This window comes from Corvus hawaiiensis, chromosome 9, assembly GCF_020740725.1.
Source record: "Corvus hawaiiensis isolate bCorHaw1 chromosome 9, bCorHaw1.pri.cur, whole genome shotgun sequence".
In the NCBI taxonomy this organism is placed as follows: Eukaryota; Metazoa; Chordata; class Aves; order Passeriformes; family Corvidae; genus Corvus; species Corvus hawaiiensis.
The window spans coordinates 10,804,643-10,821,054 of NC_063221.1; the positions used below are offsets into that span (position 1 = coordinate 10,804,643).

General features: G+C 38.1%; 1 long non-coding RNA gene across 1 annotated transcript in view; it reads right to left on the reverse strand.

Annotated features, from left to right (window-relative positions):
- The window catches only part of LOC125329817, a 41,384-nt gene that overhangs the window by 848 nt on the left and 24,124 nt on the right, over positions 1-16,412 (reverse strand). Inside the window, exon 4 of the long non-coding RNA XR_007205283.1 lies at positions 1,612-1,687. This is a non-coding gene — a long non-coding RNA (uncharacterized LOC125329817). The remainder of the gene's footprint in view (positions 1-1,611; positions 1,688-16,412) is intronic.

Here is a 16,412-nt window from a genome sequence, read left to right on the forward strand (position 1 = left end):
TCCTGCATTAAGAAAGCAAACATGTTGAAAGGCCAGCATTATCTGAGAAAGAAGGAAAGGAACATTTCAGACAAGGCTTGAGAGAACACAAGGCAAAGGTAGGTTTTCAGTATTGTTGTGAGTGAGAAATGTCTTAGGGGTCTTTGTAGGGGATACATATCCATGTCTAGACACAGCATTTCTTTGCTGTCCTGGTCTTGAAAATGAAGTCAAATTGTGCAGTCCTAGAACATCTCACTCAGAATTCTCACCACAGAAATGGCTTGCAGGACCGGGTCAAGTGACAGAAGGATGACACTGCAGCCCACTGCAATTGGTGAAATATTCTGTCTCCAGTTCCATGGGCTTTGAGCCAGGAGCTGAATGAACATGGAGATTAAATTATCCTCTTGTCTCTAAAGAAAGCATAACCCTCAGAATGAGATAGAATATATGGGACAGCAATGCTGCTCTGTGCTTTGGACTTCATCCTTCAGAGCTGCTAATCCAAGCACCTGGCACATGCATTAAATTGACTTCAAAATATTTCTTCCTCCTTCAGCCAAATGCAGGACACAAATTATACCACTGGAATTTCCAGAAGCTACTATAGTGTCAGAGACTTTATTCAGTTATTCTGCAATGTTGAACAATTCTTTTGCGCTTCTCACTTGACACAGACTTATCTCGACACATACCTATACACACATCCTTGTCTTGCCTTCAGATAACCAGTACCTTCATATTTATTTAAGTCATTCAAACCTACGGGAAGCAACGCTCCATGCTTCCACGTTCTAGCAAAGGCAGTTGTCATAATTTTTGTTCTGATACTCCTTTACCGTAAAAAATTTTTCTGTAGTAGGTTTTATGTTAGAAGTTTGTACATTTGTATGGTTTATTTTTTTCTTTTCATAGATTTGACAAAAACCCAACTGTAGTGCTTGATGCATTTAAGTGTACAGATTATTTTGCCAGCTTTTCTTCCAATATCCAGAAAAACAAATCTATGGTAATCACTGAATTCCTGGCTTGCATGTTACTGTAAGGTGTTCTCCTCTGCAGATGAATTTTATCACAACAAACAATATAAAATACAGAAAATTCTAATTTTAACTAATACGATTAATATTAGAAAGGATAGCATTTTTTTAGCTGTACTCATTTCTGGCTCAAGTATGCTTCTGGTTTTGGAAATGTTTTTGCAAAAAAGCATCCTTTGAAATTTCTGGTATTTGCTGCTGCTAGGAATAGAGAGCTAGACTGAAGGGCAGCTCTAGCTTGACAAAAATCAGTTTTATTTTCCAGTTTTCTCTCTTTTCAAGTTTGGCTTTAACAGAGAATAAAAATACTGTTAATAATTATTTTACTGCAAAACAATAAAAGTTATATATGCTTCCCTTTTGCACCACAGTCGCGCACTTCAGTATAGATTTTTGAGGCTGAACAGATAAATAGCATTTTGAATCTGTGAGAATGCTGCCTATAGCAAGTAAATAATAAGGGAAAGAACAAGCTAAGAAATGGTTATCAAGTTGCAAATACATGCAGTCCCTGGAAGAGATGTTGTTTTTTTATTTAACATGCTATGAATTCTTATTTCACCATTTTGTTAGAGGAATTTGGACCTACCATAGAGTAAATGATCAAGTAGCTTGCTTTGCCACATGCACCTTGATCCCAGAACTGAGATGCAATAAAGAACAACCTGTAACAAGAATTTTTCAGGAATTATTATCTATCAAAATAAAAAATTGTTGCCCGATGTTCTAAAATCAGTAAAATGAAATGCAACCTCAGGAAAGCTGAAAGCCCTGATTACTACTATATCTTAGACAGAGAGATATGCAGGCTCATGGCTTCTGTTTAGTTCATGGATGATAATCACCTTTACCAAACAAATACATATCCCATCAGAATAAGGAGCCATGCATGTAATGTCAGTAGGGAGAGCTGAGATCAGTTTAGAAAGTAACCAGCTTGGCAGCTTGGAGGTGAGTATTTTTATCTGCCAAGAAACTTGTATTGTTACTGCTCGGGCTGCAGCCACAAGTGTTAGACAACACCTCTCATTTTCTTTTCTGGCTGTCCAGCAGAATATCTTTTACTTTATGAGAAAGAGTGGGCTACAGAAAAAGAAGTTAAATGGACACTGAAAAGTACTTGAATGGGATTGTGTGCCTTTTATGTGCCTGCTAGCATATTTGATATAAAATGCTGCGGCTTTGAGGCTCTGTCTGCCAGACTCACGGACTGATATTACTGCTTTCTTTCTGCTTTATAATTTGAAGTTGCCTTGCTTCTTATATATGAAGTTACATAGATGAGCTGTAACTACATTAGCTGAAGTAATTACCTACTCCAGTCTGTCAAATATTTCTTAATAATCAAACCCTTGGACGGATATAGGATTTTTTGTGAATCTGGCTAGAGTAAATTAAGAAGTTAGTTCATTATGATCAATTAGAAATATTTTATGTGTCCAGAATTATTTTAAACTTACAATAATGTTAGAATTCACTGGAATTAATCAATTTCTTCTCTTTTTAACCTGTAACAGAGCACTAACATGACAGCAACTACATAGTAATATATGGTTCAAAACACTAATTTTAACCACTTATGCTGTTGTGGATGGATCAAAATTGAGAAGATATTCAAGTCACAATTTACCTCTAAAATAGTACCATTAAAAAAAAGACTACATTATTTGTAGTGGTCAGACCTTTTTTAAATAACATCCAGAATCTGAGATCTTTTTATCTCTTTGTACTATAACATGGGCAAATTAAAACTGGTGAGGTTAAAAGCATATTTGTGTTCTTGAACCTACTCAAACTGTCTAAATCATATTTCTAACATGGACTGCTGAATTCTGGTGAAATCTGGAGCTTTTTGATTAAATTTTCTTGATTTCTTTATCTGGGTCTGCTGAAACTGAAAATCAGTCTTATAATAGCCTATTGGACTTTCTGGTCTTATAAAAAACTAAAAAATGACATAATGAATAGCATCAGTGAAGAAACAATTTTACAGAACTAAGAGTTTTAAAATGTGTGGGCTTTTCCTTTATTTCCTAAGAAAAATAACAGAGAAACTCATTTTTTGGGATCAGGCACTCTAATAACTAGTTTCCAAAGGCCTCTCTTGAGCATCTCTGAAGAATTCTGTCATTAAATTAAATAACGCTTCATTAAAAAAATCTCTTAGTTCAAGTAAGCTGAATCCTCTGAATCCTCCAAATTATTTTACTCTTTTTTTCCCCTTCAGTGCTTTTGGCCACCTGTGTTTCCTCTGTCCCATTTCTGCCCGTGTGAAGCCAGTCCAGGCAGGAGTGCTCTGGCAGCCTTATCAGCACGGCCTGTGCTGGGAATGCGATTCTGCACTGGGTATCAGTCTGAGGGCTGAGCACACCCGGCTGTTCTCCTTAAGCAACTTTTATCCCTTATATTAATGCTTGGCCTTCATGGTGTGCATGGCAGGAGCCCTGCTGGGCTGAGGGCACTCACCCCCTGACCAGCCCCACCTGAGCCCTCAGCTTTGTTGTGCTTCCCCTGCCTCCAGTCTGGCTTCCAGGGGGAATGCTGCAGGGCCCGCCTCTATCCCAGGCTGCCCATGGACCCTCAGGCCCAGCTGGCTTTTGGTAAGAAAGGAATACCTCATGATTTGGTCAGAGATTGCTTTCTTGAATCATGGAATAGTCTGGACTAAAAAGGACTTTAAAGTTCACTCCCTTCCTATCGCCCAGCCGTGGGTGGGGACATCTTTGACTAGACCAGGTTGTTCAAGGCCTGTCCAGCCTGGCATTCATGCACCCATCCCACGCAACTCACCGTAACTCTAATGGGCAGCAGAACCCTGATAGGAGAAACTAATTTAAGCTCCTCTTTCTAATTCCAACTTGCACCCATATGCTATGATCCTGGTAGTGAAAACATTCATGCTTGTCTTTAACTTCCTTATCCTATGTGATACCACTGAGATGTATTTAAATGGGATTATTTGCAGTACTTGACTTAACTGGAGGTATGAAATCAAGAGTTTAGTGTATAATTTATACCAACTCTATTTCCTTCTTAATGATTTAAAAGATTTATAGGCGTATTAGTAGAATACCAGTGAAATATCCCTACAGCATCTGAATTTTGCCTTTTTTGCTGTCAATTGCTAACATTTGCTTAGGAATTAGCATTAGAAGGAATGGAAGCAGTTGGATTAATGGTCAAGAATACAAATGGTCAAAGGACAAAACTATAATTTGAATGTTTTGCAAATATGTCACTGCCATATATGAAATGCATTCTGCACATATGTTATTAGTTTCCTGACTGGCATGGAATGAAAAGGCCTACTTTTGGTATTTCAGGTTACAACAGATGTTATTTCTTCTCTGCTTCCAAATTATGATACTTAATATTCAGCACAACTTTTAAGTAGCTATATGAGAGGCAGAGATAGCAGTAAAGCATGCCCAGATTTTGGGGTTTACTGCCAGTGTATAAATACAAAGCACCAGGGGTTTTGGTTTGTGTTTGAACAATGAAGAGGATAAGCAAGAACTTTTAGAAAGCTGTAGAAAAAAAAGCTGTTTCAAACTCAAGCAATATTTCTGGGAGTTTTTTGAACCTGATTTCCTTGCTCACAGGTGAAAGTGGTTTCTTGCTCCTTCTCTTTAGGTAAAAAGATTCAGGCAACCCAAAGCCTGAGGAGGAAAGGGAAGCAGCATCCAACAATGCCTTCACAACCATGCTAACTGTTTAAAACCCACTTCCATCCCCCACATGCAGTCCCACATGGTCACCTCAGTAGGATAATAGTTTGCACAGAGCATAAATCCCATCGTGTGGTGACTGTCAATTACTCTGGGTGCAGAGCACAGTGTGAGCAGAGGCAGCGGTGGAACACAGGCCGGTCCCTGCATCACTGCTCGTGCTCCTGCTGCTGCTGCTGTGTCACAGCTTGGGGGCCATCCCCTCCCTGGCTAACAGGGACTGTGTCCTAGGCTGGGGCTTCACCTGGAGTGCTGATGGCAGTCCTGTTCAGGGAAGTGTCTTTGCACATCCTCCAGGAAGCTCTTCTCCCTCCTGAGGAGGGAGCACTGTGTGGATAACTGACCGGTTACCAATGTCAGAAAGCAGAACACTGCTACAGGGTTTGCAGCATCCTTTTATGATGTTCTGCTAGCCCTGTGGTGTGTACAGATGGGATTTAGAATGTGTGCTTCAAGTCCTCTACAGACTTAAGTCTGTCCTGAATCTAGGGTGAACTTTGATCCCCTATTATTAAAGTTCCAAATGGGGAATAGCAGTAGTTGGCTGAACAGGTAAATGTATCCGTGTGTTCTCCAGAGGGAAGTGCTATATGCTGTATATTTAAATGCAAACAATGGCATGTGATGGACTGAAAGGTTCATGGCTCAGCTCCTTAGAAGACAGTGTTGTCCAGCGTATAAATTCTTCAGTGGTGAATGTCAGCTCGCTGTGACCTTGCACGTACCTGGGCCACTCCCGTCTTTAGCTAAGTTGGAAGTTACTACACTCGAGGAGCTTTCAAGACCTGTAAGCTCCAAACTGCAAACTCTGTGATCCTCATTCATGCGTCCTGATTTTGCACCGCACCTTGTTTGAAAGGGAAATAGGGTCATAGGTGAGAATTTGCCATTACACGCATGGAGCACGTGATCGGAATTAATCAATGTCATTTGTAGCTACCCTCAAGTTCAGCAGCCTGTCAAAGAGAGTGCAGCAGACATTAACCTGGTGCTTGTCTGTTGCCCTTAACAGCAAGGAGTGGTGGCTGGGGGATGTGGGCATTGCTGTGCTACTGCTGCAATACATTTATTATCATTAATATAGCACTGCTAGTGAAAGTGGAATCCAGTGTAGAATAATGGGAAAAAGCAAGTCAAAATTCCTTAAAAATGCTTAATATGGTGACAAATGTAACACACGCAAAAAAATATTATTACAGTATTACATGCTTTGTTCCTTGTGAATTGATATTGCACTATTGTTTTCTAAGGGCCTTATTTACATGACCAGAACATGCACTGTGTGGACTTTGCAATGAATAAGGCTGGTAGGCTGGTATGACCTGTGCACTCTGTCTAATAGCATCTTCTTTGCTCAGAGATGCTCTCTCAGCCCTGAGTCATGAAACACCTTTTCTTATTTTACTTTTGTCTGTAATTGTACCATTTCAGTGAAGTTTTGCCCAAATTCACACTGGAATTGTGAACAGGATCAAAGTCTGTGGTGTAATTAAACCAATCCCGCTCACAAGAATTCAATCTCTCTTCTGAAAGCTACTTATATATACAAAATGAGCCTGCTTGTATGTGCTCACATCATCTGTTTCCCATTATCCATGCTTTGAGACCTATATATGAGGAAACATTAAGTAAAACATTTTTATTAGACACTTTTAAAGTACATAAGAAAATGGAGAAAGTACTGAGCATCCAGGGCAGTAGGTTAAGCGAGCTTGCTGTACTTGAGGCAGCATTTGCACCCTGTCTTGGATGGGGAGACAATGGGGCTGTACAATTTCAGATTTTTCCAGCAATCACTGCAGCCAGCTCCAAGGTAATAGGTTAAACTTGGACTTTGTAGCCAAGCAAGACAGATTCACTCTGGAGCCTGAACACTGCACCTTGTGACTGTCAGCTATTCTCTCTGAAGGTTTGCCTTCTCCACAAGTCACTGTTGATCACTGTATCTACAAAATGACTGCACAAATGTGGGCCAGTATCCTTGCAAAAATGCTATTTCATGGTTGGTATTAAAATAATAGTGTTGGCATGGGATTGTGCTTGGATCATTAGACTCATTTTCATCATAATTCTACAGTTTGGGCTTTTTGGATATAGCAAATCCTATTGTTGCTCACGTGCTTGGAGCAACCATAAGGGCATTTCGTGCTTCACAGTCCTATAAATATGGTTAGATGCAAATTTTTCTGTGCTCTGTTAGGAAGAGTTCTCATTTTAAACGCCAGTAGGATTTTTGGATGTAGCAAAAATACTGTAGCTTTCTGTACCCTAATTTTCAGAAATACCTGTCTTGTATTTCCATGTGAAAAATAAATCCAACTGGCCAAAATCTGGCTGAATTGCAAGAGACCAGAGCATAAGAAACATCATAGTGGAGAATGCAGGCAATTAGAATGATGCACCATAATCATACTTGTTAATTAAACAATCACAGCTACAGGTGACATTAGAACTTAACCTGATTATCAGCAACAACATATTTACAACTAAGAATTATGCCTTCATAAAGCTTTTAAAAAATGGTAAAGTTGTTTGAACAAATGAGCTGGCACACTGGCAGCTAAGCTAGTGCTCCCTGTGGTTTTGTACTTTATACATCCTCCTCTAAAATATGGCCAAAGGCCTTTCCATACAGCTGATTAGTATCTCCAGAGTTCTCCATTTGCTTAGTGGCTACCTCTCCGGAAGTGCTGGCAATGCCTCATATTTTTTTTGTCTATTCTGTTTTGGTCCAACTGTACAGACTAAATAACAATAACAAAACTTAAATGATCCAGGTTTGAATTAATTCTGTTTCCAAGGCTCTAATCTTGTAAAGTAGCATAGAAATTTCTGCAGAAGCCAACATTACTCAATACTCTTTTTATCTCTTTTTATTTTTTGTTTCTTTTTCCCAAACACAGGATAGGAAATCAATTAATTTTTCAGCTAATATCTGGTCAGCATGTTATTTTATAAAAGCTGTGCATTATGATTTTAAGTCTTTCTGGGGACAAAAATAATCTGGTGTCTGTCTTCTGCTTTTAAATGAAAATTTAATAGGGAATTTGAATTTAGAGGAAAATAGAGGCTCTATCTCTGTTAGTCTTCAGGCAGCAGCACTATACTACTGCTAATTGTGGTGGCACAGGAAGGCTTTAATAGCAGTCATTTCACATAACTGAAGGAGTACATCTGAGCATACAACTACCCTTCATTAGCACCTTTTTAATTATTTCGGTGCCTGTAGGTCAGCATATTTTGCATTGCTCCATTAGAAGTGATGGGCACACATTGCAGACAATGATCTGCGGCTTTATAAACAAATAAAACAATTTCAGTTCTTTACCAGCCTGCTGTAAATAGGCAACACAGCACAGTTGACCAGACGAATAAAACTCCTCTCCCATTTCTTCATCCCTGAGAACTAAAGCTTCTCTGCCACTAGAGGGTGAGACAACTACAAACCAAACACTTAAGCCGTAGTCTTTCCTACAGAAGATACAAATACAAAAAGTTAATGTGCAGACAGGACCTTGGTTATTCACATTTAGGAGAAAAGGGAGCATACCGTGGGCACAGCACACACTCATATACTTAAATCCAGAGCTGTGAAGAAATATTGGAAGAGCTTGTGATAATTAACAGTGGAACAAAACTCACTATCTAAACAATAGATTTTTGGGCCTTGGGGGGGGCATAGTTATAAAACTAAGTTCTGATCTTCATACAAGTACCAAATCAAGCTGTTCTGCTTCAACAAAGAACTATTTTTGGCTTAAAATGACTGCGTTTTAGTAAAAAAAAACCTGAAAAAAGGTCTCCTCTCTGCCTGCTTTTTGATCTGTACCATCTATACTGAAGATTTTATTTGCTTTCTTGTTGTTTTTTGGCTTTTCTAGTATTTAATTCTTTTTTTCTACAAGACAGCCTGATGCAGTTGCCCTGGTGTACCTCACAGAAATGCAGATCTTGTTTTGTGTAGTTTAGTACAGCTCTGCACCTAGTCCTGGCAAAAAGCACTAACTCCCACTAACATGTCCAATGTTTCTTGACTAAATGTTTTACAAATAAGTAATGTTTTGATGCTTGCAGAGTCTCTTAGAGGATCGTTTTCTCTGAAGACTTTTTTAACTAACAAAGAAAAGATGCCATTTACATTTCAATTCTAAAAAGCTACTCTTAAAACAGGGATTTAACAAATCAATACACTGTTTCTTCCGGAACAATATTTCCCAATTTAAAACAAAAATCAAGTCCCACAGGGAACTGTAACATCAAGTAATTTTTTTTCTTTTTTGATCTTGCAAAGCTCTCTGAAGAATTCTGTCATTAAATATGTTTTGACAAGGCCTGCTGCCTTGTTACTCTGTTGTTGCTTCAGCAATCTGAAGGTCCAAATTCATCTGTCCTTTTTTCCTGAAGAAAGACTTTGATATTGAGTTTGTAAAAATAGTAAAGGGCATGTATAGGGTCAGAAGAAACAAAACTATGTGTCACTAAAGTGGTAGTAGAAGAAGAGGGAAAAGAGAAGAAAACATTAAGTATCATAAACAGTTCTAAACTATTGCCTGAGAGACTTTAGTAACTTGTTCAACTTCTGTGAAAGACAATTGTGGCAAGAATTAGAGTGAAATTTTGAGATTCTACTCTAGTTAGGAAAGGGCAGCATAGATCTTTGTTTACGGAATTAAAGTTTTCTGCTACAGAGTGATCAGAATTTTGTTGAAAGCTTCTTGTGTTAGCAACAGCATTTTAATTTTAGGGAATTTAACATTTGAGTTCCAAGTTGCATGCAGGATTTTACATTTTCTGGCCTGAAAACTCTTCATGCTCAGACTAGCTGCATGCCCAGATTTTTCTGTCTATGTACTTAAAGCATAGAACCTGTCCTTACTGAACCTTGTTGAAATAAACAGGATTTAGGAACACATTCATTTCTCTTTAACATTACCTTAATTCTACTATTTCTGCTGGTTTATTTTTGGATCTTGTATAATATTTGCATAACTTCAGAGAAGGTGTGAAGGATTTTCCTTTTTTTTAAAATAAGGTGTTATTAGAGCAATGAATGCTTGCTGGTTTTATGTTTGTTGGTTTGTTTGTTATTTGAGGATTTTAACTGGAAGGAAACAAATGATGACATTCCCTTGTGCTGACATTAAAAATCCCTGGCCCTTTTCTATGGGGTCTTTTCTTTTAGTGTCCTAAATACCATAGAAGTAATAGAGCGTTTACAGTTGGAGGCAATGGTTGCTTTCTTCATTTCAGAAGAAGATATTTTGAACTCTATAAAATAATTTTAACACTCAAGCCTATCCAAAAGCTTTCCTGGGAGGCACAAATGAAAATGCACAGAACAATCAGTTAGACTATTGTTTTATATTCTGAATGGAAAGTGCTGAAAGCACAATAATTTTTTTTTTTTATTACAACACTAGCATATTTAGCACAGTTCCATATTCCACATCTTCTTCAGCATCTTTCTGCTCAATGATTTCTATAGGATTTGCAGCTATTCAAGCAGTTTTCAAGAATTCAACACAAACCATCTTTTTCTGGACAACAGAACATAGGTTTTACAGTTGAGGAAACTGGAGATCTGTCCAGCTTTTATCTCCCTCCATTACAGAAATGCCACTAGATCTTAGCTACCTTAGCTATCTTAGTTTCTAAGGCCTAGAGCCAGACTCAATGCCGAATTAGATTACTAAACTTATTAAATTCAACCACACTCTCTCTCAGTCTCAAAATGCAGTTAGCAGAAAGTCTCCTTCAGTTGAGGCATGATTTGATTTTAAGAAAAAAACATGAGGTAAAAAGCCTAGTCCCTGTCTTAGTTTTTAAGGCATTGCTGCTATCTTTCCCTGAAATCAAAATGGCAGAGGCTGGAAAAAACACATCTGTATAACACCTGAAAATGGTTTTAGGGTAGGGTTGATACTGTTTAACTTGATTAACAGATGAACAATAATAAAACTACTAGAAAGTACTACAAACATCTCGGGCAGGCCATGGAGGGGCTGTCAGCCTATGGTAGAAGGTATGAGCTGCCCAAGCCCAGGCCTGACTGAAAACTCACCTTTTCATTGTGGGGTGGTTGGTGGAACCATGAGCTTCTGCATTTTTTGCAGCTTCCTTCAGACTAGTAACTCAGTTAAAGCTGGGTTTATGCTTTCTTGTAGCACTTTTGCTGGCTAGCTAGGACAGAAAACAAGCACCATTTTTTCTTTCATTCCATGTCCTCTTCTGTGCAGAGCAGTTCCTCAGGCTCTCTCGCAACACAGTGCTTGTTGCTTTGGTGCCACTTCAGTGCTCTGGGATTTGGGGAACTTTGCTTATCCTGTCTAAGCTCCTTCTCTTCTCTGTGCATGGCTTGGCCTCCAGCTTCAGCTGATGTGACGTTCCTTCCCACAGAAACATGAGTGAGAATGGCAGGTAGCAGCACAGTGCTTATCTGCCGCTAATTCCAAATGGGGATGTCAGATAAAAGCTGAAAATGCTGTTTTGCAAACAGCACCTCCAGACAGGCTACAAAGCACTAAGCAAAGAGCCAGAAAAAACCCTGCCCTCCACCCACTGAGACCTTGAAAAGAAGGGTAATTTTATTATACTTGTTTGTTTTAAACTTTGACAGTATTCTAAGGCCTGAAGAACTCAGTGATAAACATTCAAATTCATCATTCTAACAGTTTTCAACTTTCACAGTAAATTATTTGTTTTAAAGGTTGAACATGTCACATGGTAATAGCATCTAACCAGCAGCTATGAAATGTCTAAGGAATCAGAGGAGATAGAGAAATCTCAGTAAGCAAAAGATAATGACCGGGACAGCAGAACACAAACAGTCCAACCAGACAGGATGGGGGGAACTCCTTAGTTTTTACTCTATATTTTTGGATCATGTTGTAACACCACAAAGATCATGCCTGTCATATAAACTTAATCTGAAACTTTTAGTCAGGTTTGGACTTATGGAAGTGCCAGAAGGAAATAGATGGTAAGACCATGGATCAAATTCTGAACAGGTTTGTGTATGATGAACTGGAAGTTTAAAATATACTTTTACTTGTTTGTTTTTTTGTGGAACAACACTAAAAAAACCAACAAACAATTTTTTTTTGTTCTTGTTCTATTTTCTTTTTCTTTTCCCAGCCACATCCAGCTCCAGGCAGAAGAAAGGCTTAAAAAAGATATTTTAGTAGAAGGAAATCTTCTTGGAGGAAAACCCTCCTACTATGAATCTGACACATTTATCTGCTTTTGTGGAGAAGGTGTTATTTTAAATTTAAAAAAAAATCATCAAACTATTGACTAAAATTTCTAAAAAAAATACACTTAATACTCAAAATGCAATTACTTTATATAGCACTCTAAGATGCAATGTCTTAGTAAAGTTTTTTGCAAACATGCAGCTACATGTAAGGAGCTGGTTTTATACTGCACAGCACCTTGGAGAACCATCTCTTGTGCAAGACAAACTCAAACTTGAAAATACAACCATTGCAGACTCTCAAGTTTTATTTCCATATTTTTGCTCATTTTGGGTTGGGGGGAAAAACCTAACATTTTTCATTATGTTGTAAGATGTTGTAATAGAAGTAGGAAGAGTATTTCTACAATATGGACTAACAGAGTAAGTTATGCTAGCTTTGACACATGATGTATGTTAGTGTATGAGGCCCATTGTTACAGAATATGTGGAATTCTAAGGTATCTGCACCAAAGTTACTGAAGTTCATAATTGCATGCAGCAGGACAAATATAACTAATTGACATGAAATATTAAATTTTCTATACCCTTTAGTATTATTTGGAACTAAATGGGTTTTATAAAGTATAACCACTTTATCTGAGTGTTTTTGGGTTGCTGCAGTAAACAGATCATGCCTTGCTAGGGCACTGTGGCTGAAATGTTGCTGTTCACTAATGCTGTTTGTCGTGCCATGGACAGCAGTGTTCTGTCACCCTTCATTCTTTTTCCATTCAAGCTTCTTGAGAGATGATCTCTGCACATACACTGACTCAGCTTACAGAACTACTAACGTGCGGATAAGCTACATGTGTTCTTTCTTCATGCTGCATAGAGCTTGAGAACTACAAATAAAAATAAATGGCAGATCATGAGGTCTGGGATCAGTTCTCTGTAACTACTAACAACTGGGAAAACCTAAACATCCTAAGGATAAAATAGTAACTTCATTTTCATCTATGATTCATTCAATTTGGTAACACTATTCTACCAAATACGGGCATGTCTGAGTTCTGTGTTTTGGGGAAAATGTGAACTGAGACAAATTTGTCAGTAAAGTAACACTGAAATTTTTGAAGCAGTCAACATCTGGTATATAAATGTGGAAAAATCAAAAGTTTTTTACAAACAGTTTCATAGGAATGAAGACAAGATTTCTGGTTTGGGGTGTGGGGGAGAAGGGACTTTCAGGCCTCTGGTTAGAGAAAGAAAAGTATCATTAAGATGTTGGTAGACTTCCCTTGTAGCAAATCTTTCAAATTAATGAAGAAGCCCAAAATATTTAATTTAGAATACAAGAAGTGAAATACCTCAGAATGATAAGAGTATTGCTGGCAGCTTTCCACTGTGGACTACTGATGTCAAAGTGAATGATTGCGGTATCATGCCAGATTTTAGAAGTGAATGAAGCATATAACAAACAAGTGACAGATAGGAACGGTTAATTTAGGAAAAAGAAGTAAGAAGGAGCAAACTGATACAGCATAAGAATGTATAAAAAAACCAAGGAAAGAAATCTTGAGGTAGTTTTAGTAGTTCTGCTATTTAATAACTGTATATAATGAGTTTGGTTAGGACCTTTTTTCTATGTTAGGTGTCCTGGAATCCTTTTTTGGAAGGTGTAGACAGAGGTCATAGAAGTCATAGCCGAATAGAACAAAATGGGAAGGAATATTAGTAGAGCAATCACCACTTTTAACTGCTGCAAAGTGTGCCCTGAATCTGTCAGCAGGATTTCTGTTTTTGTTTTTCAGAAGAAAAAGTATAGCAAAACAGATCAAACCTAACATTTTTTGTCTGAGTCCCCATCACTCACTGGAGGAAATGACAAACTCGTTTAATGTGATTTTTATGGCTATCCCTTCCCCCTTTCCCTCAATTCTGTTTTATTCATTAATTGCAATTCTCAGGTTTTGTTCCAAGCTTTCTAAACTGGATTATCACCTTTTTGTTCCAATATTCTCTCCATGTTGCCTGTAGTTATCACTACCTTTTTATAAGGGTTGATTTCATAACCTTTTGATCTGCTTTAGTACTTAACTACCTGTACTTTATAACACAATCATAATTATTTTTCCTTATGAAGTAACTGAGTTTTGTTTTCAAGCTCCTGAAAATTTTTAATTTAAATGGTATAAACATTCATTAAACTCTATTTATGGCCCAACTCACAAGTACTCAGTTACTGTAATACACACCAGGTATTTTCAAGTTTAAAAATTACATTTATAAAAGTTTGTATGGGGGGGGAGTGACTTGCACAAGGTTGCAAATAGAAATTTCAAAGACAGGGAACATTTAAATAAAGAATTCCAGGCAAAAAAACCCCAAACAAACTAATTGAGAGGCAATGTGATTACATTAAAGATGCTATTTCTCAGCAACCACAGTAGATATTTATGTTATTTGTTAAGGTAAATATTCATCTTAGATGATCCAGGCATATAGTTGTTCAGCTTTCACTTTTCTGTAGTGTTTTAGGTCTTAATAATATTTTAGGTTAAATGCTCCCAATATTTGGCATTAAGCCTTCTCCTTGGCCTTTTCCTTTACTTTCACCATGCTGCAGATGACTGTACTCTGATTTGGCTTTTTTTTTAAGACAGGAAAAAAGACAGTTGACAGTTGTACCGAATAGATTTAAGATCTTCAATAAATCTCATGGATGTGATTGCTATACCACCACTGTTCCTACCATACTAGCGTGGGTTTAACTGTGAACTCCCAGGAGAAGAATTAATGATCAGAAACGTCTGTTTCTATGTTTTTACTGTTTAGAATGAATGATGCTTAGTCTTTGGACTAAAACTTGGTTTAGAAGGTTGGTGTTCATGTTTCAATATAATGCTCTCATGGTTAAGCCATATCAAGTTGAGCACTAAACTTTGAACCTCACATAGCACAAGTAAATCCTCATGTCAGCACTTGCCAATCACAAAGACAAATATGAGTGCAATCCATGGAAGATAGAGAAACTTTTAACCAAAGAGAAGCTATACCAGCAACTGCAGGAAATGGCTTTTGAAATATAATTGCACCCAAAGGGGAAGGACACATTCATTGGTACCTTATGCTTTACAATGCCATGGGAGTTAACTCTCAAATAACAGGTGCATTACCTGCCATGGCTTACTGTGAATTTATTATCATAGAAGACCCAGCTGGAAAGGACCTGAAGAGTTGTGTGGCCCAGACTTTTTGGGCAAAAGCCAAGACAAGATGGCCCAACCAAAATCTTTGTTGGGGAATCCACCACTTCCCTGGGGAGATTGTTCCAACGGCTGATTGCTCTCGTGAAAAATTTTCTTCTTGTGTCCAGTTGGAATTGGCCCAGGAGTAACTTGTACCTATTACCCCTCCTCTTTTCCATGTAACTCCTTGTAAAATGGGAGTCTCCAATTTCTTGTAGTTTACACTTTCAAGTAAACACCCTTTAAATACTGGAACATGGTGACAAGGTCTCTCCTAAACCTATTTCCTCAAGGCTGAATAAACACAGGCATCTCAGCCTTTCCTTATGGCAGGCTCCTAGTCCTTGGGTCATCTTTATGGCCCATCTCAGGACCCTGCCCAGCCTATCCCCATCTTTTTTTATAATGGGGACCACAACTGAACACAGCATCCCAGCTGTGGCCTGGCAAGCACAGAGTAGAGTGGGATAATGCCTTCTTTATCTCTGCTGGTGATGCCCTTTTTGATGCAACCCAGAATCCTTTTGGCTTTCCTTGCTGCAGCAAGGTGTGTTGTCACTCAGGTTGTGAATAAAACTGTATACAACCTGTTTCCTGGATTTATTTTCTGTATAAAATAATAAAATAGAGGCAAACAAAAGAGGAAAGACAATTGTCTTGAAAGAGACAACATGTAAATCCTACTTTTTCAGAACACTGGTTCTAACTGCAAGAATAGAAGAGAAAAATAAGAGTGGTTCCTGAAGTCTTTAAAAAAGAGCTGCCTGGAAGATTTTTGGAAATTAAAATTAAATTTGGCAGAAAATATGTCGGACTCAGCTACCTGCTAAAACTTGTCAGCTCTTAATTTTACATCTGTTGTTGATCACACTGCAGGACTTGATAATATGTTTATGATCATGTCACTGTGATGGAAGAGGCAAAGTTAAATTGTCATGTCTAGTCAAGTAGGGGTCCTGGTCTTTCATGTATATTTGATGACAAACAGTCCCACTGAAGCCTGGCTGGTGTATTGCAGCAGTACCCTTACAGCAAGGTTTGTAATTCTTTGCTGCCTCAGGCATAAGCATCTACATCTCTCAAGATGTTTTAAACCAAGCAGAATTAAAATTATACAGACTTTTAACAAAAGAGTAGTTTCATCTGTAATCCTGGTTTTGTCTTAAGGGCTATCATTTTGCATTTTGGTTAGCGACTGAGTAAGAGAAGCCCTGCCAAAAACTGCCAGGTACTGGCAAAT